The following is a 23,480-nucleotide window of genomic DNA, read 5'->3' on the forward strand; positions in this document are numbered from 1 at the left end:
GCCCATCGCCCAACCAAGGTGCCTGCGGCTAGGCATGCTGAGGCATGTATCTGTCGCAGACTGGGGATCATAGAAGATGGAGAGGATATAACTGAGAAGGCAATTGATCAATTTGCGGCCAAGTTCAAAAATCAGCTGCATGTTGATGTCATCGGAGCCATGCGTGCTTTCTTCAGGCTGGATGATGCCCAGTACAACGCTGCTGAGGATGGGCTGCTCCAGCATGGGGGCGAGGAGGCTCTGGACCACGATGAAGGCGCTGCAACAGCTCCTGTTGCATGATGGACTCCTGTGTCGCTTTAGACTATGTATTCCATGTTTAGCTTCCTCCCAAGGGTTTATTTTGGCAGTTGCATCTGCCTTTGTTGTATGCCTCGCCCAGTTAGTTGTTTATCCAGCCAGATTAGTCGTCCAACTATATGGGCTCTTAGCCATGTACCAGGGAACTACCAGTTTAATCATGTTAGAACAACCCATCAATGTTCTTAGTTAGAATGTTCGGGGCCTCAACTGCCCGGATCGTCGCGCCACTGTCAGTGAAACTGTTGCATCATCGTCCTGCCAGATTGTTTGTTTGCTAGAAACCAAGCTTGACGCCGTCGACAATTTCACAGCTCTGCTCCTTGGGGGCAACCGGCTGCGTGGCCATGCCCAGAAGCTAGCCGATGGCACGCGTGGTGGGATCCTCTTGCTGTGGGACGACCATCGTGTGTCCATCTCGGATGTCGTGGTCACTCCCTTTTGTCTATCTGCCATGGTGCACTGCATTGGGTCCAATGTTAAGTTCAAAATTACCTCCGTCTAGGGACCTACATCAACACTCAAAGATGCTTTCTTTGCTGAGCTCCTCTCCCAGAAGCCTCCCTCCAGAGACCTATGGCTTGCCCTTGAAGACTTCAACCAAATCTACCGTGCTTGGGACAAGAACAAGCGCAACGTCAACACTAGCCGCATCAGCCGTTTTCAGACAACTCTCCAGGCTTGTGAGCTCAAGGAGATCCACCTTCAGAACCGGCGCTTCACGTGGAGCAACGAGAGGCAGAACCCCACTTTATGCAAGCTGGACTATTTCTTCTGCAACGCGGAGTGGGATGCCCAGTTCGGCACCCACATCCTTCATGCTCTGTCCTCCTCGTTATCTGACCATTGCCCCCTGTTAATCGTGGATGCAGTCGGGCCAACCAGGCCGAAGACTTTCCGATTTGAGAACTTTTGGGCCTCCCTCCCGGGATTCAATGAAATTGTCTCGGGGGCTTGGGAGGAGCATTCGGAACACTCTGAGCCTTTCCAGGTGCTGCATCACAAGCTAAAAAAACAAGCGTCCGCCTCAGTGCTTGGAGCCGCAGACTGCTCTCCAACGCCAAGGTTCAGTACCACGCCGCCCTTTGGGTTATTCTCCACCTTGACATTGCTCAGGAGAGCAGGCCCTTATCCCAGGATGAATGTGACCTCAGGAAGCGGCTCAAAAGGAGGGTCATGAGTTTGGCTGTTCTTGCAAGGGCGCGAAAAAAGCAATGTGCTAGGCTTGCTAACCTCAAGGAGGGGGATGTGAATACCAAGTTCTTTCATCGTCGCGTCAATGCGAGGCGTCGCAAGAACCACACCCACCGGCTCAAACACAACCAAGGGTGGGTCACCGACCATGTCACAGCCCTAGTTTAGCCTTTGCCTGTCCTTGCATGATCACCATGTCTAAATTCTGAAATTTGAATTGAGGGAATTTTAAAAGCCTCAGAAGCCTTTTAAAAATAACCAACATTTAAATCTTATCAAATGAGTCCAAAGAAATGTTCCTGTTACTCTGTGAAAATATTGGTAAGAGGTAAAAATTCAAACCAATATTTTTAGGAGCTCAGAAACATTTATTTTGGCCATTTGAATTAATCCAATAAATATTTGAATTGGATCTATATTTATTATATAATAAATATATGTTCAATAATTCTGAAAAATTGTTGCGTGGCTTTGGATAAGTCCATTTAGTTCACACAATTATTTTCATGAAGTTTAAAATTGATTTGGTGTTAAAACTAAATCAAAAACAAACTGCAAAAATTAGAAAATAGGAAACAAATAGGAAAACAGAGAGAGAGAGAGTGCTCACCTGGGCAGCCCACCTGGCATGTCCACTTGGCGGCCCAGCCCACCAGGGGCACCGCTGTCTTCAACCTCTGCCTACTGGCAGAGGCGTGTCGACGCGCGAGCGATCGCCGTGGCCACCTCCCTGTCTGCTTCCTCCTTTCCCGGTCCTTCCCGCGACGCCCAGGAGACGTGGACGAAGCCCTGAACCGACCCCCTTCTCCTCTGGTCACTCTCCCCCTTCTCCCCGCTCGATCTCGAGCTCGGTCGAACGAGCTCGTCGCCACCATCCACTGCCACCGCGGCCACTGGCCCTCCCTCGCCTCGTCGGCCAGTCCAGAGGGTCCGCAGCGTCGCCCTCATCACCTACGCAGAGCCAAGCTACGCCGGATGCCCTACATCGCCGGCTACCTCGTCTTCGTCTACCTCGGGCACCCGAGATCGCCATCGACGATTGGCTCCGTCCAGACCGTCCCCGGCCATGCTGTCCGCTCCAGGAGACTCGCCGTGAGCCCTTCTTCCTTTCCCCTCTTCTCTCGTGCTCGCGCTCGTCCCCTAGCTCCATTTCCCATCGCGGCCGAGAGCATCTCGCCGCCGGCCATGGCGTAGCCGTGGCCACAGCCGCGCAAGCTCACAACGGAGCGCGTCACCATGCTCAGGAAGCCCCCAGGAGCCTAACGCACACACTCACTCGCTCCGACGTGCACCGTAGCACCAACCCCGCAATCACCCGAACTCCGGCCACCGCCGCGAGCCTCGCCCCGGCGAGCTCGGGCCGTCTCAACCCGTCCCAACCGCACAGAAAGACGCGGGGCACTCTCAGCATCACGCTGATGCCTCCGCCGTCCCTTTTGGTCGTCGGAACAGGAAACCCGAGGCTCGCCGCCGCGACCGGCCTCGCCGGCGTCAAGTCACCGGCAGGTTTGACCCTGCTGGCCAGGGGTTTGAACCCCCGCTGACCGAGTTGACCTGGGTGGGCCCTGTTTGACCCACTGGTCTATGACATGCGAGCCCCGCCCGGCTAATTAATCTAGTTTAGGTTTAAATTTAATTAGTTTAACCTAGGTTAGTGCTAATTAAACTAGGTTAGTTTAGTTAGACACTGACCAGTGGAGCCCACTGGTCAGGTTTGACCCGGACCAGCCCTGTTGACTTGCTTATGTCACCCTGACGTCATGCTGACGCAGTAATGCCCTTTTCTGGATTTATTCTTTTCAGGAAATTCCAGAAAATAGTGCTAACTTCTAAAATTCATAGAAATTAAACCGTAACTCAAAACGAAATAATTTATATATGAAAAATTATCAGAAAAATCCAATATATCCATCTGTACTGGTTTCATGCATGTTAGAACACAATAACCTTGCTGTTTAGGTGAAACAAGTTAATGCACTAATATGACTTCATAAAATGGGTTTGCATTTGAATCTTTGGTTCAAATGGACTCATCTCAATCTGTTCTAGTTTGCATTAGCCCAAAACACATTCATATTGCCATGTCATAGCATGCATCATATTACTGCATATCGCCATGTGTTGATTGTGTTATTTATGAGTTTGCCGGTGGTTGTTCCCTCTCGATAGATGATGTTTCCGACGACGTGATCGATGACACCGATGAAGAACTATATTATCTTCAGAAGTGCCAGGAAAGCAAAACCCCCTTGTTCATTCCGATATAATCCCACTCTCTCGCTCCTGCTCTCTTTTACTGCATTAGGACAACAACGTTTCAACTGTTACATGCTGCGGTAGTTGAACCCCTTTCCTCTGCATGACCTGTCATTGCCACAGTAAATAGATGAAACCCACTAGCATGAGTAGGAGTTGTTTGAGACCTGATGTGCCTACTCATTCATGCTTGTTGTCATGCCTGCTACTGCTTAGAGTTGAGTCGGGTCTGATTCATCGGGAATGAATTGGAATATGGTGAACATGTCCTACTATTGAGAGCTAAGTGTGTGAACACGATTTGGTAAAGGTAGCGGTGAGAGGCCATGTAGGAGTACATGGTGGGTTGTCTCATTGAAACCGTCCTCAGAAACTGAGTTCTGTGTTTGTGATCCATGAACAGTTACTACCACACATTGGGCTCAGGTGAAACAAGTTAATGCACTAATATGACTTCATAAAATGGGTTTGCATTTGAATCTTTGGTTCAAATGGACTCATCTCAATCTGTTCTAGTTTGCATTAGCCCAAAACACATTCATATTGCCATGTCATAGCATGCATCATATTACTGCATATCGCCATGTGTTGATTGTGTTATTTATGAGTTTGCCGGTGGTTGTTCCCTCTCGATAGATGATGTTTCCGACGACGTGATCGATGACACCGATGAAGAACTATATTATCTTCAGAAGTGTCAGGCAAGCAAAAACCCCTTGTTCATTCCGATATAATCCCACTCTCTCGCTCCTGCTCTCTTTTACTGCATTAGGACAACAACGTTTCAACTGTTACATGCTGCGGTAGTTGAACCCCTTTCCTCTGCATGGCCTGTCATTGCCACAGTAAATAGATGAAACCCACTAGCATGAGTAGGAGTTGTTTGAGCCCTGATGTGCCTACTCATTCATGCTTGTTGTCATGCCTGCTACTGCTTAGAGTTGAGTCGGGTCTGATTCATCGGGAATGAATTGGAATATGGTGAACATGTCCTACTATTGAGAGCTAAGTGTGTGAACACGATTTGGTAAAGGTAGCGGTGAGAGGCCATGTAGGAGTACATGGTGGGTTGTCTCATTGAAACCGTCTCAGGAACTGAGTTCTGTGTTTGTGATCCATGAACAGTTACTACCAGCATATTGGGCTCCAGGCGCTCAAGCTCTCTCAGACTTATTAATCAACTTGATCTCTGTCCAGGAGTTGCAACTAGTTTCTGGTGTTTGTAGGTAGTGTTAGTAGTCTACCAAGTGGCACCCTGGTACAGGTGGGCTTGGGACAGACTAGGCACAGTGGCACGGTGTACCAAGTGGCACCCGGAGGTGGGATTGGGAACCCTGCAACACATCGTTTGGGGCCGTGAGCGACACCCCGGCCGGATCTCCTTGCGGATGGAACCCGAATAGGCGATAAACCTGGACTAGAGACTTGTGTGGTTAGTCAAGGTCGTGGCCGACTCCCTCGCCAGGCTTCCGCTTGAAGGTTGCCGAGGTACATGACGTGTACATGGTGGTAAGTGGCGAAAGCGTGTGTGAAGAAGTACACCCCTGCAGGGTTATCATTATCTATTCGAATAGCCGGATTCCTTGGATATGGAAACTTGGACCCCTTGCATAGTTCATAGACAAGTGAAAGTGGATACTCTAAAATGCACAAGATAAGCGTGAGTGCTATGGATGGCGTTCTCGCAGGGAGACGGGAGCGGATCCATAGTGGTGTATTGGTATGGTGAATTTGTGGACTCGTGTGCGCCACCTCAAAAGAGTTACTTGCAGTCGTAGTTCAGGGTAGCCACCGAGTCAAAGCTGGCTTGCTGCAGTTAAACTCCACCACCCCCTTTGTTGATACCGATGCATATGTAGTTAGATCTGATGTAAGTCTTGCTGGGTACATTTGTACTCACGTTTGCTTAATTTATGTTTTGCAGAGAGACTCCAGTCTCGCTAGTAGTTCCGCGTGGACTTCGACGTTAGCTTGTTACCTTAGCTACGATCTTGTGCCCTTGGCAGGATCTGGTAGATAGTCAGGCTTCTCAGCCTTCTTCATTTGTAGTTGTCTGTACTCAGACAAGTTAAGCTTCCGCATGTGCTTGTTGCTTGTATGCTCTGTATGTTGGGCCATGAGACCCATGTTTGTAATATCTCGCTCCTCGGAGCCTAATAAATACTTGAGTTGTAGAGTCTTGTTGTGATGCCATGTTGTATTTACACATATCGAGCATATTGTGTGTATGATTGAAATGCTTGGTATGTGTGGGATCCGACAATCTAGTTGTTTATCCTTGGCAGCCTCTCTTATGGGGAAATGTAGTCTAGTGCTTCCATGAGCCATAATAGTCCGCTATAGCCCGGTTCACCAGAGTCCTGCTAGCCCAGCACTACTGCTCAGGACACTTGACTGGCCGGCATGTGTTTCACTTCGTTCCTGTGTCTGTCCCTTCGGGGAAATGTCACGCGGTGACATCCGGAGTCCTGCCTAGCCTGCTATAGCCCGGGTTACCGGAGTCCTGTTAGCCCAGTGCTACAGCCCGGATTCACACGCTGCTGACCGACATGCTCGAAGTTGATTCATGTATGCCTGTCCCCATGGGTTAGTGCCGCTTTGGGTTCACGACTAGCCATGTCGGCCCGGGTTCTCTGTCATATGGATGCTAGCGACACTATCATATACGTGAGCCAAAAGGCGCAAACGGTCCCGGGCCAGGTAAGGTGGCACCCGTGGGAATACTGTGCGTGAGGCCGCAAAGTGATATGATGTGTTACATGCTAGATCGGTGTGACTTAGGCTCGGGGTCCTGACAGCTTTGGTATCAGAGCCTGACTGCCTGTAGGATTACCAAGCCAAGCTGGTCGAAGTTGAGTCTAGAAATGCTTTAGTTATATAAGGGAATTGATTGTGGAAGGGAACGTAAGGCTCTTTTTACTCCTTATCCTCATGACCTTCTGATCTAAGTCATCTTATCTTTTCTATGGGGTTAAGTGCTAGGCTTCTCTTCTATCTCTTAGGATGACGTGTTACTAAACCGTAGTTGCCTAGGATTGTTGAGTTCAAGCCTCAGTTCAGTTCCTACTACTTCCATATGTTCATACCTGGCCTCAGAACCTTGATATTGTGATGTTGAGTGGTTATGCCACCATTTTGCAGGATGTCTCAAATTATTTTGAGCATTTACAGCCGTTATGCTGTCCGAGTCATCCCAGGTTTCTAAATAGTCTGATGCATTTGCAAATCCTTTCTCTCCATTCCCGATGTCCTTTTGGTCAGAATAAGCACACTAATCGGTCAGTTGAGGTACTCTGTTGCCTCGACATGTATGTTGGAGCTATTATTATGACCCTAGGTGTTTTAGAGAGTCACCTAGTAATCTAGCAATGCTTTGTATTTCCGGTGTGATGATTCTGGCCATTGTTCTTGAAAGCATCCCGTGATGCCATTTAGTAGTAGGTATTCTACTCCAGGGTTTTCGAACCCAAGATTCACCCTACTTCGTGTTGTTAGTATTTGCTAGTTCCCTTAAGATATTAGTAACCTTGCGACAGTCCTCGAGGTCCGTGGTATTTCCTTCTTCCAAATACCATGAACCATTAAGGCAGATGTTCTTTGAACCAGAAGCTCACAATCAGAGTACTCTTGAGGAGTTCTCCATCCATAATTGTGAATCTGCCAATCCTTCTTCTTCTGCATGGGTTATCTGGAAGAAATATGTTGAACTCGTTCGACGTACTAATCTATGCATCCACAACTCAGAAAGTTATATGTTCCTTTGAGTTGTCCCCCTCCAGTTATATCCCGACCTTCATCTATCAATTGATAGTCAGGAGTAGTCGTGCACTCGTGTTATCGATGCCTATTACTCTTGTGGTTTGTCAAGCCATTCTATTCCAGAATGACTAGGAGAAACAAACTCCAGTACCTCATCCATATCTAGGAATGGGTCAAAGCAGTTGTATTCCGCAGATCGAAATGCCAATCCAGCTTTTGTTCTGTTCTACCTTGGAGTATTGCCCTCTTGATGCTAGGAATGTCATGATAATTGCACCAACTCTTATAAATTCTTGTTACAGTGATACTTCTCGCCATCATTATTCATTCCTCGGTGTCATGTTGTCGCAATCAGAATGCCGACAAGTGAATCGTGATGTGTGACATCAATACTCCTAGCAACTCCCTTGCTTGGTAGTTAATGGACAATAATTTCATTCTTAGCATGATGGTTATTGAATCGTCATTCTAAGATTGATCGTGCTACCTAGTCCATTTTTCCTGGTGCACTCCTCGATCAATGAGATAGGATTGTGTCAATTCCTCACTCTTTTGATCATATCATCTTGCCCTGAAAAGCAAGGTTGATCTCGAGCTTAGTAACATATCGGTGGTTCATGATTTTCCGAATATCTTCTCGGAAGTATTACCTGGTTGTCATCTGACCACTATGTTGAGTTCATGATCAAGTTGATTTTCTTATAAATCACTCCTTCTCCAGGAATCTGTGTTGGATATCCCTGAGCTAGTTGGTTGAGCTAGACAACAACTTGGAGAGTTGGAAGATAAAAGCTTGTCTGACTTAGTTCATGTCAAGGGATATCTTTTTGTGTGTGTGTGTTGAAGAAAGATGATATCTCCATCGATTGGTCCTTGTGATCAGTTGTTGGATCTATTGCCTTGTCAAAACTTTGACTTGAGTATGGGCTATCGTCAAGTCAAATCAGAGCCAACGATGTTCGTAATGGTGTCTTACCCGTGGTTAATCCCTCGGGCATACACCATTATATCTTTTGGTCTGACCAATGCTATCACCGTGTTCACATGATGGTGGAAGTCTAGTGCTATGGAAATTCCGATGAGTTGTTGTTGAGCCCATCAGCAGCATTTTGTCTCCCCCATGATTCATGCTAAACATCAACCTAGTGTTGAAAATTTTATAATCAATGCCTTCGTGTTCCGTTCATGAAGCTTATGCTTGGATGGAAGAAGTGACTTCCTCGAATTCATGTGCATTTGGTGCAAGTTACCACCGTGAGTTCGAGAAAGATTGTTTTTGTTTCCTCTGGAATCATCCCAAGTCAGTCATGCATATGTGCGAAGTATTCTGTGGTCTGGAGACTTGCAACCTTCATTCTATATGTATCCCTAGCACACCAAGCCACTGATTGCATTGTTCAAGGAGAAGAAGTTCCTTCTTAAGGCATGCCTTATACAAGGACTTCAATATCCTTGTTGATGGTTCCCAACCAGAATTCGGTAGTGTTTCATTGTAAGACTACCATGTGGTCATGCTTGTCTGGGACAGCGTGTTCACATGTTTGTAGCGGAACCCGCTCATGTTTTGGAGCATGCTATCGTAGTTCATCTCCCAAGATTCTCGCAATATCATCTCATCGATTTGTGTTGCAAACTTTCTTTCCAGACATGCCGATGTCTGAAGTGTGCTATTACCAACCAGATCTGAATCTTAGGCAGATATGATGGTTGGAAAAATCCCCAACATTTGCATTTTGTTCCCAACTTGCACCACCATTGTGCCATTTTTCCCATGGACTACCTTCTCGGTAATTCCTGGTCAGGATCATCTTCAACAGTGGTACTACCATGGGTTCCATCCATTTCCGATGACAAGCAAAGTCATCCATTGCGTTGTCTTCAACAAGGTAGTCCACATCATCCATCCTAGTCTGAGTATGCAATTTCTTCGAGCTCTTTCAAACAATCAATTGTAATTTGCCTTAAGCTGGTATGAAGAGCTTCAATGATCTACGGATCAAAAGTAATTCTTTTTGCCACTTAAGGGAATAGTTCTTCGAGTCACCTTTTCTAAAGTGCCTCGTTACGGGATCATGGCAATCAATCTCCTCGCTACCTTGAAACCTATGCACCATCCTACTTAAGCGTGGGAGTGTTTTCTACCAAATTGAACTTTCATCATTTGTTCTTTCCATCCCTTTTGATGTGTCTTTGTGTCTTGGACCAAGAGATGATTCAACGTCTCATTTCCATGAGTTGATCGTGTATCGCCTGATCTTTGAGAAGATCATTTTCTATAGAGTTTCCTTCTGTCGTCATCATGTTGGATGAAGATCTCGAGAGCAAGGATATCAAGATAAACATGAAGCAAGGAATCAACATTCCTATCAAGGGCAATTGGATCGTGAAGATTGTGTTGGTCTTGTGTCCCCTCTGTCTTCTTACCTCACGTCTTGAATCTCGGGACGAGATTCTTGTTTAGTAGGGGTGAGTTGTCACAGCCCTAGTTTAGCCTTTGCCTGTCCTTGCATGATCACCATGTCTAAATTCTGAAATTTGAATTGAGGGAATTTTAAAAGCCTCCGAAACCTTTTAAAAATAACCAACATTTAAATCTCATCAAATGAGTCCAAAGAAATGTTCCTATTACTCTGTGAAAATATTGGTAAGAGGTAAAAATTCAAACCAATATTTTTAGGAGCTCAGAAACATTTATTTTGGCCATTTGAATTAATCCAATAAATATTTGAATTGGATCTATATTTATTATATAATAAATATATGTTCAATAATTCTGAAAAATTGTTGCGTGGCTTTGGATAAGTCCATTTAGTTCACACAATTATTTTCATGAAGTTTAAAATTGATTTGGTGTTAAAACTAAATCAAAAACAAACTGCAAAAATTAGAAAAGAGGAAACAAATAGGAAAACAGAGAGAGAGAGTGCTCACCTGGGCAGCCCACCTGGCATGTCCACTTGGCGGCCCAGCCCACCAGGGGCACCGCTGTCTTCAACCTCTGCCTACTGGCAGAGGCGTGTCGACGCGCGCGCGATCGCCGTGACCACCTCCCTGTCTGCTTCCTCCTTTCCCGGCCCTTCTCGTGACGCCCAGGAGACGTGGACGAAGCCCCGAACCGACCCCCTTCTCCTCTGGTCACTCTCCCGCTTCTCCCCGCTCGATCTCGAGCTCGGCCGAACGGGCTCGTCGCCACCATCCACTGCCACCGCGGCCACTGGCCCTCCCTCGCCTCGTCGGCCAGTCCAGAGGGTCCGCAGCGTCGCCCTCATCACCTACGCAGAGCCAAGCTACGCCGGATGCCCTGCATCGCCGGCTACCTCGTCTTCTTCTACCTCGGGCACCCGAGATCGCCATCGACGATTGGCTCCGTCCAGACCGTCCCCGGCCGTGCTGTCCGCTCCAGGAGACTCGCCGTGAGCCCTTCTTCCTTTCCCCTCTTCTCTCGTGCTCGCGCTCGTCCCCTAGCTCCATTTCCCACCGCGGCCGAGAGCATCTCGCCGCCGGCCATGGCGTAGCCGTGGCCACAGCCGCGCAAGCTCACAACGGAGCGCGTCACCATGCTCAGGAAGCCCCCAGGAGCCTAACGCACACACTCACTCGCTCCGACGTGCATCGTAGCACCAACCCTGCAATCACCCGAACTCCGGCCACCGCCGCGAGCCTCGCCCCGGCGAGCTCGAGCCGTCTCAACCCGTCCCAACCGCACAGAAAGACGCGGGGCACTCCCAGCTTCACGATGATGCCTCCGCCGTCCCTTTTGGTCGTCGGAACAGGAAACCCGAGGCTCGCCGCCGCGACCGGCCTCGCCGGCGTCAAGTCGCCGGCAGGTTTGACCCTGCTAGCCAGGGGTTGTTGGGTTTCGTAGTAATTTAAAAAAATTTCCTACGCTCACGCAAGATCATGGTGATGCATAGCAACGAGAGGGGGAGAGTGTGATCTACGTACCCTTGTAGATCGACAACAGAAGCGTTTGGTTGATGTAGTCGTACGTCTCCACGGCCCGACCAATCAAGCACCGAAACTACGGCACCTCCGAGTTCTAGCACACGTTCAGCTCGATGACGATCCCCGGACTCCGATCCAGCAAAGTGTCGGGGAAGAGTTCCGTCAGCACGACGGCGTGGTGACGATCTTGATGTACTACTATCGCAGGGCTTCGCCTAAGCACCGCTACAATATTATCGTGGACTATGGTGGAAGGGGGCACCGCACACGGCTAAGAATATGATCGCGTGGATCAACTTTTGTCTCTAGGGGTGCCCCTGCCTCCGTATATAAAGGTTCAAGGGAGGGGGGCCGGCCGGCCAAGGTGTGGCGCGCTAGGAGGAGTCCTACTCCTTCTGGGAGTAGGACTCCCCCCCTTTCCTAGTTGGAATAGGATTCGTGGAGGGGGGAAAGAGGAGAGAGAGGAGGAAGGGGGGCCGGCCCCCTCTCCTTGTCCAATTCGGACCAAGGGGGGAGGGGCGCGCGGCTCATCTCTGGCTGCCTCTTCTCTTCTTCCACCAAGGCCCACTAAGGCCCATATACCTCCCGGGGGTTTCCGGTAACCTCCCGGTACTACGGTAAAATCCCGATTTCACCCGGAACACTTCCGTTATCCAAACATAGGCTTCCAATATATCAATCTTTATGTATCGACCATTTCGAGACTCCTCGTCATGTTCGTGATCACATCCGGGACTCCGAACAACCTTCGGTACATCAAAATGCATAAACTCATAATATAACTGTCATCGTAACCTTAAGCGTGCGGACCCTACGGGTTCGAGAACAATGTAGACATGACCGAGACATGTCTCCGGTCAATAACCAATAGCGGAACCTGGATGCTCATATTGGCTCCTACATATTCTACGAAGATCTTTTATCGGTCAGACCGCATAACAACATACGTTGTTCCCTTTGTCATCGGTATGTTACTTGCCCGAGATTCGATCGTCGGTATCCCATACCTAGTTCAATATCGTTACCGGCAAGTCTCTTTACTCGTTCTGTAATACATCATCCCGCAATTAACTCGAATGCTTGCAAGGCTTAAGTGATGTGCATTACCAAGAGGGCCAGAGATACCCCTCCGACAATCAGAGTGACAAATCCTAATCTCGGAATACGCCAACCCAACATGTACCTTTGCAGACACCTGTAGAGCTCCTTTATAATCACCCAGTTACATTGTGATGTTTGGTAGCACACAAAGTGTTCCTCTGGCAAACGGGAGTTGCATAATCTCATAGTCATAGGAACATGTATAAGTCATGAAGAAAGCAATAGCAACATACTAAACGATTGGGGGGTGCTAAGCTAATGGAATGGGTCATGTCAATCAGATCATTCAACTAATGATGTGATCCTGTTAATCAAATGACAACTCTTTGTCCATGGTTAGGAAACATAACCATCTTTGATTACAAGCTAGTCTAGTAGAGGCATACTAGTGACACTCTGTTTGTCTATGTATTCACACATGTATTATGTTTCCGGTTAATACAATTCTAGCATGAATAATAAACTTTTTATCATGATATAAGGAAATAAATAATAACTTTATTATTGCCTCTAGGGCATATTTCCTTCAGTAGTCTCCCACTTGCACTAGAGTCAATAATCCAGATTACACAGTAATGATTCTAACACCCATGGAGCCTTGGTGTTGATCATGTTTTGCTCGTGGAAGAGGCTTAGTCAACGGGTCTGCAACATTCAGATCCGTATGTATCTTGCAAATCTCTATGTCTCCCACCTGGACTAAATCCCGGATGGAATTGAAGCATCTCTTGATGTGCTTGGTTCTCTTGTGAAATCTGGATTCCTTCGCCAAGGCAATTGCACCAGTATTGTCACAAAAGATTTTCATTGGACCCGATGCACTAGGTACGACACCTAGATCGGATATGAACTCCTTCATCCAGACTCCTTCATTTGCTGCTTCCGAAGCAGCTATGTATTCCGCTTCACACGTAGATCCCGCCACGACGCTTTGTTTAGAATTGCACCAACTGACAGCTCCACCGTTTAATGTAAACACGTATCCGGTTTGCGATTTAGAATCGTCCGGATCAGTGTCAAAGCTTGCATCAACGTTACCGTTTACGATGAGCTCTTTGTCACCTCCATATACAAGAAACATATCCTTAGTCCTTTTCAGGTACTTCAGGATGTTCTTGACCGCTGTCCAGTGATCCACTTCTGGATTACTTTGGTACCTCCCTGCTAGACTTATAGCAAGGCACACATCAGGTCTGGTACACAGCATTGCATACATGATAGAGCCTATGGCTGAAGCATAGGGAACATCTTTCATTTTCTCTCTATCTTCTGCAGTGGTCGGGCATTGAGTCTGACTCAACTTCACACCTTGTAACACAGGCAAGAACCCTTTCTTTGCTTGATCCATTTTGAACTTCTTCAAAATCTTGTCAAGGTATGTGCTTTGTGAAAGTCCAATTAAACGTCTTGATCTATCTCTATAGATCTTTATTCCTAATATGTAAGCAGCTTCACCGAGGTCTTTCATTGAAAAACTCTTATTCAAGTATCCCTTTATGCTATCCAGAAATTCTATATCATTTCCGATTAGTAATATGTCATCCACATATAATATCAGAAATGCTACAGAGCTCCCACTCACTTTCTTGTAAATACAGGCTTCTCCAAAAGTCTGTATAAAACCAAATGCTTTGATCACACTATCAAAGCATTTATTCCAACTCCGAGAGGCTTGCACCAGTCCATAAATGGATCGCTGGAGCTTGCACACTTTGTTAGCTCCCTTTGGATCGACAAAACCTTTCGGTTGCATCATATACAAATCTTCTTCCAGAAATCCATTTAGGAATGCAGTTTTGACATCCATCTGCCAAATTTCATAATCATAAAATGCGGCAATTGCTAACATGATTCGGACAGACTTAAGCATCGCTACGGGTGAGAAGGTCTCATCGTAGTCAATCCCTTGAACTTGCCGAAACCCTTTTGCGACAAGTCGAGCTTTGTAGACAGTAATATTACCGTCGGCGTCAGTCTTCTTCTTGAAGATCCATTTATTCTCAATTGCTTGCCGATCATTGGGCAAGTCAACCAAAGTCCATACTTTGTTCTCATACATGGATCCTATCTCAGATTTCATGGCTTCAAGACATTTTGCGGAATCTGGGCTCACCATCGCTTCTTCATAGTTCGTAGGTTCATCATGATCTAGTAGCATGACTTCCAGAACAGGATTACCGTACCACTCTAGTGCGGATCTCACTCTGGTTGATCTACGAGGTTCAGTAGTATCTTGTTCTGAAGTTTCATGATCATTATCATTAGCTTCCTCACTAATTGGTGTAGGTGTCACAGAAACAGTTTTCTGTGATGCATTACTTTCCAATAAGGGAGCAGGTACAGTTACCTCGTCAAGTTCTACTTTCCTCCCACTCACTTCTTTCGAGAGAAACTCCTTCTCCAGAAAGTTTCCGAACTTAGCAACAAAAGTCTTGCCTTCGGATCTGTGATAGAAGGTGTATCCAATAGTCTCCTTTGGATATCCTATGAAGACACATTTCTTCGATTTGGGTTCGAGCTTATCAGGTTGAAGCTTTTTCACATAAGCATCGCAGCCCCAAACTTTCAGAAACGACAACTTTGGTTTCTTGCCAAACCATAGTTCATAAGGCGTCGTCTCAACGGATTTTGATGGTGCCCTATTTAACGTGAATGCGGCCGTCTCCAAAGCATAACCCCAAAACGATAGCGGTAAATCAGTAAGAGACATCATAGATCGCACCATATCTAGTAAAGTACGATTACGACGTTCTGACACGCCATTACGCTGTGGTGTTCCGGGTGGCGTGAGTTGCGAAACTATTCCGCATTGTTTCAAATGTACACCAAACTCGTAACTCAAATATTCTCCTCCACGATCAGATCGTAGAAACTTTATTTTCTTGTTACGATGATTTTCAACTTCACTCTGAAATTCTTTGAACTTTTCAAACGTTTCAGACTGATGTTTCATTAAGTAGATATACCCATATCTGCTTAAGTCATCTGTGAAGGTGAGAAAATAACGATATCCGCCATGAGCCTCAATATTCATCGGACCACATACATCTGTATGTATGATTTCCAACAAATCCTTTGCTCTCTCCATAGTACCGGAGAACGGCGTTTTAGTCATCTTGCCCATGAGGCACGGTTCGCAAGTACCAAGTGATTCATAATCAAGTGGTTCCAAAAGTCCATCAGTATGGAGTTTCTTCATGCGCTTTACACCGATATGACCTAAACGGCAGTGCCACAAATAAGTTGCACTATCATTATCAACTCTGCATCTTTTGGCTTCAACATTATGAATATGTGTGTTACTACTATCGAGATTCAATAAGAATAGACCACTCTTCAAGGGTGCATGACCATAAAAGATATTACTCATATAAATAGAACAACCATTATTCTCTAATTTAAATGAATAACCGTCTCGCATCAAACAAGATCCAGATATAATGTTCATGCTTAACGCTAGCACCAAATAACAATTATTTAGGTCTAATATTAATCCTGAAGGTAGATGTAGAGGTAGCGTGCCGACTGCGATCACATCGACTTTGGAACCGTTTCCCACGCACATCGTCACCTCGTCCTTAGCCAATCTTCGCTTAATCCGTAGTCCCTGTTTCGAGTTGCAAATATTAGCAACAGAACCAGTATCAAATACCCAGGTGCTACTGCGAGCATTAGTAAGGTACACATCAATAACATGTATATCACATATACCTTTGTTCACCTTGCCATCCTTCTTATCCGCCAAATACTTGGGGCAGTTCCGCTTCCAGTGACCAGTCTACTTGCAGTAGAAGCACTCAGTTTCAGGCTTAGGTCCAGACTTGGGTTTCTTCTCTTGAGCAGCAACTTGCTTGCTGTTCTTCTTGAAGTTCCCCTTCTTCTTCCCGTTGCCCTTTTTCTTGAAACTAGTGGTCTTGTTGACCATCAACACTTGATGCTCCTTTTTGATTTCTACCTCCGCAGCTTTCAGCATTGCGAAGAGCTCAGGAATAGTCTTATTCATCCCTTGCATATTGTAGTTCATCACGAAGCTCTTGTAGCTTGGTGGCAGTGATTGGAGAATTCTGTCAATGACGCAATCATCTGGAAGATTAACTCCCATTTGAATCAAGTGATTATTATACCCAGACATTTTGAGTATATGCTCACTGACAGAACTGTTCTCCTCCATCTTGCAGCTATAGAACTTATTGGAGACTTCATATCTCTCAATCCGGGCATTTGCTTGAAATATTAACTTCAACTCCTGGAACATCTCATATGCTCCATGACGTTCAAAACGTCGTTGAAGTCCCGGTTCTAAGCCGTAAAGCATGGCACACTGAACTATCGAGTAGTCATCAGCTTTGCTCTGCCAGACGTTCACAACATCTGGTGTTGCTCCAGCAGCAGGCCTGGCACCCAGCGGTGCTTCCAGGACGTAATTCTTCTGTGCAGCAATGAGGATAATCCTCAAGTTACGGACCCAGTCCGTGTAATTGCTACCATCATCTTTCAACTTTGCTTTCTCAAGGAACGCATTAAAATTCAATGGAACAACAGCACGGGCCATTTATCTACAATCATACATAAACAAGCAAGATACTATCAGGTACTAAGTTCATGATAAATTTAGGTTCATTTAATCATATTACTTAAAGAACTCCCACTTAGATAGACATCCCTCTAATCCTCTAAGTGATTACGTGATCGAAATCAACTAAACCATGTCCGATCATCACGTGAGATGGAGTAGTTTCATTGGTGAACATCACTATGTTGATCATATCTACTATATGATTCACGCTCGACCTTTCGGTCTCCGTGTTCCGAGGCCATATCTGTATATGCTTGGCTCGTCAAGTATAACCTGAGTATTCCGCGTGTGCAACTGTTTTGCACCCGTTGTATTTGAACGTAGAGCCTATCACACCCGATCATCACGTGGTGTCTCAGCACGAAGAACTTTCACAACGGCGCATACTCAGGGAGAACACTTCTTGATAATTTAGTGAGAGATCATCTTATAATGCTACCGTCAATCAAAGCAAGATAAGATGCATAAAAGATAAACATCACATGCAATCAATATAAGTGATATGATATGGCCATCATCATCTTGTGCTTGTGATCTCCATCTCCGAAGCACCGTCATGATCACCATCGTCACCGGCGCGACACCTTGATCTCCATCGTAGCATCGTTGTCGTCTCGCCAATCTTATGCTTCCACGACTATCGCTACCGCTTAGTGATAAAGTAAAGCATTACAGCGCGATTGCATTGCATACAATAAAGCGACAACCATATGGCTCCTGCCAGTTGCCGACAACTCGGTTACAAAACATGATCATCTCATACAATAAAATTTAGCATCATGTCTTGACCATATCACATCACAACATGCCATGCAAAAACAAGTTAGACGTCCTATACTTTGTTGTTGCAAGTTTTACGTGGCTGCTACGGGCTTAAGCAAGAACCAATCTTACCTACGCATCAAAACCACAATGATAGTTTGTCAAGTTGGTGCTGTTTTAACCTTCGCAAGGACCGGGCATAGCCACACTCGGTTCAACTAAAGTTGGAGAAACTGTCACCCGCAAGCCACCTATGTGCAAAGCACGTCGGGAGAACCGGTCTCGCGTAAGCGTATGCGTAATGTCGGTCTGGGCCGCTTCGTCCAACACTACCGCCGAACCAAAGTATGACATGCTGGTAAGCAGTATGACTTATATCGCCCACAACTCACTTGTGTTCTACTCGTGCATATAACATCAACATATAAAACCTAGGCTCTGATACCACTGTTGGGTTTCGTAGTAATTTCAAAAAAATTCCTACGTTCACGCAAGATCATGGTGATGCATAGCAACGAGAGGGGGAGAGTGTGATCTACGTACCCTTGTAGATCGACAACGGAAGCGTTTGGTTGATGTAGTCGTACGTCTCCATGGCCCGACCGATCAAGCACCGAAACTACGGCACCTCCGAGTTCTAGCACACGTTCAGCTCGATGACGATCCCAGGACTGCGATCCAGCAAAGTGTCGGGGAAGAGTTCCGTCAGCACGACGGCGTGTGACGATCTTGATGTACTACTGTCGCAGGGCTTCGCCTAAGCACCGCTACAATATTATCGTGGACTATGGTGGAAGGGGGCACCGCACACGGCTAAGAATATGATCGCGTGGATCAACTTTTGTCTCTAGGGGTGCCCCTGCCTCCGTATATAAAGGTTCAAGGGAGGGGGGCCGGCCGGCCAAGGTGTGGCGCGCCAGGAGGAGTCCTACTCCTTCTGGGAGTAGGACTCCCCCCCTTTCCTAGTTGGAATAGGATTCGTGGAGGGGGGAAAGAGGAGAGAGAGGAGGAAGGGGGGCCGGCCCCCTCTCCTTGTCCAATTCGGACCAAGGGGGGAGGGGCGCGCGGCCCAGTCCTGGCCCTCTCCTCTTCTTCCACTAAGGCCCACTAAGGCCCATATACCTCCCGGGGGGTTCCGGTAACCTCCCGGTACTCCGGTAAAATCCCGATTTCACCCGGAACACTTCCGATATCCAAACATAGGCTTCCAATATATCAATCTTTATGTATCGACCATTTCGAGACTCCTCGTCATGTCCGTGATCACATCCGGGACTCCGAACAACCTTCGGTACATCAAAATGCATAAACTCATAATATAACTGTCATCGTAACCTTAAGCGTGCGGACCCTACGGGTTCGAGAACAATGTAGACATGACCGAGACACGTCTCCGGTCAATAACCAATAGCGGAACCTGGATGCTCATATTGCTCCTACATATTCTACGAAGATCTTTTATCGGTCAGACCACATAACAACATACGTTGTTCCCTTTGTCATCGGTATGTTACTTGCCCGAGATTCGATCGTCGGTATCTCAATACCTAGTTCAATCTCGTTACCGGCAAGTCTCTTTACTCGTTCTGTAATACATCATCCCGCAACTAACTCATTAGTTGCAATGCTTGCAAGGCTTAAGTGATGTGCATTACCGAGAGGGCCCAGAGATACCTCTCCGACAATCGGAGTGACAAATCCTAATTCTCGAAATACGCCAACCCAACATGTACCTTTGGAGACACCTGTAAGTTCCTTTATAATCACCCAGTTACGTTGTGACGTTTTGGTAGCACACAAAGTGTTCCTCCGGCAAACGGGAGTTGCATAAATCTCATAGTCATAGGAACATGTTATAAGTCATGAAGAAAGCAAATAGCAACATACTAAACGATTGGGTGCTAAGCTAATGGAATGGGTCATGTCAATCAGATCATTCAACTAATGATGTGATCCTGTTAATCAAATAAACAACTCTTTGTCCATGGTTAGGAAACATAACCATCTTTGATTAACGAGCTAGTCTAGTAGAGGCATACTAGTGACACTCTGTTTGTCTATGTATTCACACATGTATTATGTTTCCGGTTAATACAATTCTAGCATGAATAATAAACATTTATCAGATATATAAGGAAATAAATAATAACTTTATTATTGCCTCTAGGGCATATTTCCTTCAGGGGTTTGAACCCCCGCTGACCGACTTGACCTGGGTGGGCCCTGTGTGGACCACTGGTCTATGACATGCGGGCCCCGCCCGGCTAATTAATCTAGTAGGTTTAAATTTTAATTAGTTTAACCTAGGTTATTGCTAATTAAACTAGGTTAGTTTAGTTAGACACTGACCAGTGGACCCCACTGGTCAGGTTTGACCCGAACCAGCCCTGTTGACTTGCTTACATCACCCTAACGTCATGCTGACGCAGTAATGCCCTTTTCTGGATTTATTCTTTTCAGGAAATTCCAGAAAATAGTGCTACCTTCTAAAATTCATAGAAATTAAACCGTAACTCCAAATGAAATAATTTATATATGAAAAAATTATCAGAAAAATCCAAATCTACCCATCTGTACTGGTTTCATGCATGTTAGAACACAATAACCTTGCTGTTTAGGTGAAACAAGTTAATGCACTAATATGACTTCATAAAATGGGTTTGCATTTGAATCTTTGTTCAAATGGACTCATCTCAATCTGTTCTAGTTTGGCATTAGCCCAAACAACATTTCATTATTGCCATGTCATAGAATGCATCATATTGCTGCATATCGCCAATGTATTGATTGTGTTCTTTATGTGTTTGTCGGTGGTTGTTCCCTCTCGATAGACGATGTTTTCGACGACGTGATCGATGACACCGATGAAGAACTATATCTTCAGAAGTGTCAGGCAAGCAAACCCCTTGTTCATTCCGATATAATCCCACTCTCTCGCCTTGCTCTCTTTTACTGCATTAGGACAACTACGTTTCACTGTTACATGCTGCGGTAGTTGAACCCCTTTCCTCTGCATGGCCTGTCATTGCCACAGTAATAGATGACCCACTAGCATGAGTAGGAGTTGTTTGAGCCCTGATGTGCCTACTCATCATGCTTGTTGTTATGCCTGCTACTGGCTTAGAGTTGAGTCGGGCTGATTCATCGGTGGAAATTGGAATAGTGGTGAACATGTCCTACTATTGAGAGCTAAGTGTGTGAACACGATTTGGTAAAGGTAGCGGTGAGAGGCCATGTAGGAGTACATGGTGGGTTGTCTCATTGAAACCGTCCTCAGGAACTGAGTTCTGTGTTTGTGATCCATGAACAGTTACTACCACATAGGCTCCGGCGCTCAAGCCTCTGACTTATTAATCAACTTGATCTCTGTCAGGAGTTGCAACTAGTTTCTGTGTTTGTAGGTGTGTTAGTAGTCTACCAAGTGGCACCCGGGTACAGGTGGGCTTGGGACAGACTAGGCACCGTGGCATGGTGTACCAAGCGTAGATCCACCCGTCGAGGTGGGCTTGGGAACCCTGCACACACCGTTTGGGGCCGTGAGCGACACCCCGGCCGGATCTCCTTGCAGATGGAACCTGAATAGGCGATAAACCTGGACTAGAGACTTGTGTGGTTAGTCAGGTCGTGGCCGACTCCCTCGCCAGGCTTCCGCTTGAAGGTTGCCGAGGTACATGACGTGTACATGGTGGTAAGTGGCGAAAGCGTGTGTGAAGAAGTACACCCCTGCAGGGTTATCATTATCTATTCGAATAGCCGGATTCCTCGGATATGGAAACTTGGACCCCTTGCATAGTTCATAGACAAGTGAAAGTGGATACTCTAAAATGCACAAGATAAGCGTGAGTGCTATGGATGGCGTTCTCGCAGGGAGACGGGAGCGGATCCATAGTGGTGTATTGGTATGGTGAATTTGTGGACTCGTGTGCACCACCTCAAAAGAGTTACTTGCAGTCGTAGTTCAGGGTAGCCACCGAGTCAAAGCTGGCTTGCTGCAGTTAAACTCCACCACCCCCTTTGTTGATACCGATGCATATGTAGTTAGATCTGATGTAAGTCTTGCTGGGTACATTTGTACTCACGTTTGCTTAATTTATATTTTGCAGAGAGACTCCAGTCTCGCTAGTAGTTCCGCGTGGACTTCGACGTTTAGCTTGTTACCTCAGCTACGATCTTGTGCCCTTGGCAGGATCTGGTAGATAGTCAGGCTTCTCAGCCTTCTTCATTTGTAGTTGTTTGTACTCAGACAAGTTAAGCTTCCGCATGTGCTTGTTGCTTGTATGCTCTGTATGTTGGGTCATGAGACCCATGTTTGTAATATCTCGCTCCTCGGAGCCTAATAAATACTTGAGTCGTAGAGTCTTGTTGTGATGACATGTTGTATTTACACATATCGAGCATATTGTGTGTATGATTGAAATGCTTGGTATGTGTGGGATCCGACAATCTAGTTGTTTATCCTTGGCAGCCTCTCTTATGGGGAAATGTAGTCTAGTGCTTCCATGAGCCATAATAGTCCGCTACAGCCCGGTTCACCGGAGTCCTGCTAGCCCAGCACTACTGCTCAGGACACTTGACTGGCCGGCATGTGTTTCACTTCGTTCCTGTGTCTGTCCCTTCGGGGAAATGTCACGCGGTGACATCCGGAGTCCTGCCTAGCCTGCTATAGCCCGGGTTACCGGAGTCCTGTTAGCCCAGTGCTACAGCCCGGATTCACACGCTGCTGACCGACATGCTCGAAGTTGATTCATGTATGCCTGTCCCCATGGGTTAGTGCCGCTTTGGGTTCACGACTAGCCATGTCGGCCCGGGTTCTCTGTCATATGGATGCTAGCGACACTATCATATACGTGAGCTAAAAGGCGCAAACGGTCCCGGGCCAGGTAAGGTGGCACCCGTGGGAATACCGTGCGTGAGGCCGCAAAGTGATATGATGTGTTACATGCTAGATCGGTGTGACTTAGGATCGGGGTCCTGACAGACCATGACCTCAAAGCGCAAATTATTCACTCGCACTTCTCCGATGTCATGGGAGAGATAAAGAGAGGGACTATGATTTTAACTGGGATGAGCTTGACTTGGGCTCTCATGACCTCTCGGCGCTGGGGGAGCCCATCTCGGTGGAGGAGGTCCAGGAGGCGATCTATCAAATGCCAAGTGACAAAGCGCCCGGACCTGATGGGTTCACGGGGCTCTTCTTCAAGAAATGTTGGGACACCATCAAGGATGACGTCATGAAAGCCATCTCTCTCTTCAGCAACCTCCGAACCGCAAATCTGCAATGGCTAAACTCCGCTAATGTTGTTCTTCTCCCGAAGAAGGAGGGAGCCGAGTGCATCCTGGACTACCGCCCCATCAGCCTCATCCACGCGATAGCCAAGATCATTGCGAAAGTTCTGGCCATCCGGCTTGCTATCCATATGCACTCCCTTGTCTCCCATGCCCAGAGCGCCTTCATCAAGATGAGGAGCATCCATGACAACTTCATGTATGTCAAGAATTTCACGCGTCGGCTTCACAAGTGCAAGACGCCTGCGCTTCTCTTTAAGCTGGACATCCGTAAGGCTTTCGACTCGGTGAGGTGGGAGTA

The sequence above is a fragment of the Triticum urartu genome, chromosome 7 (genome assembly GCF_003073215.2).
Source record: "Triticum urartu cultivar G1812 chromosome 7, Tu2.1, whole genome shotgun sequence".
Lineage (NCBI taxonomy): Eukaryota > Viridiplantae > Streptophyta > Magnoliopsida > Poales > Poaceae > Triticum > Triticum urartu.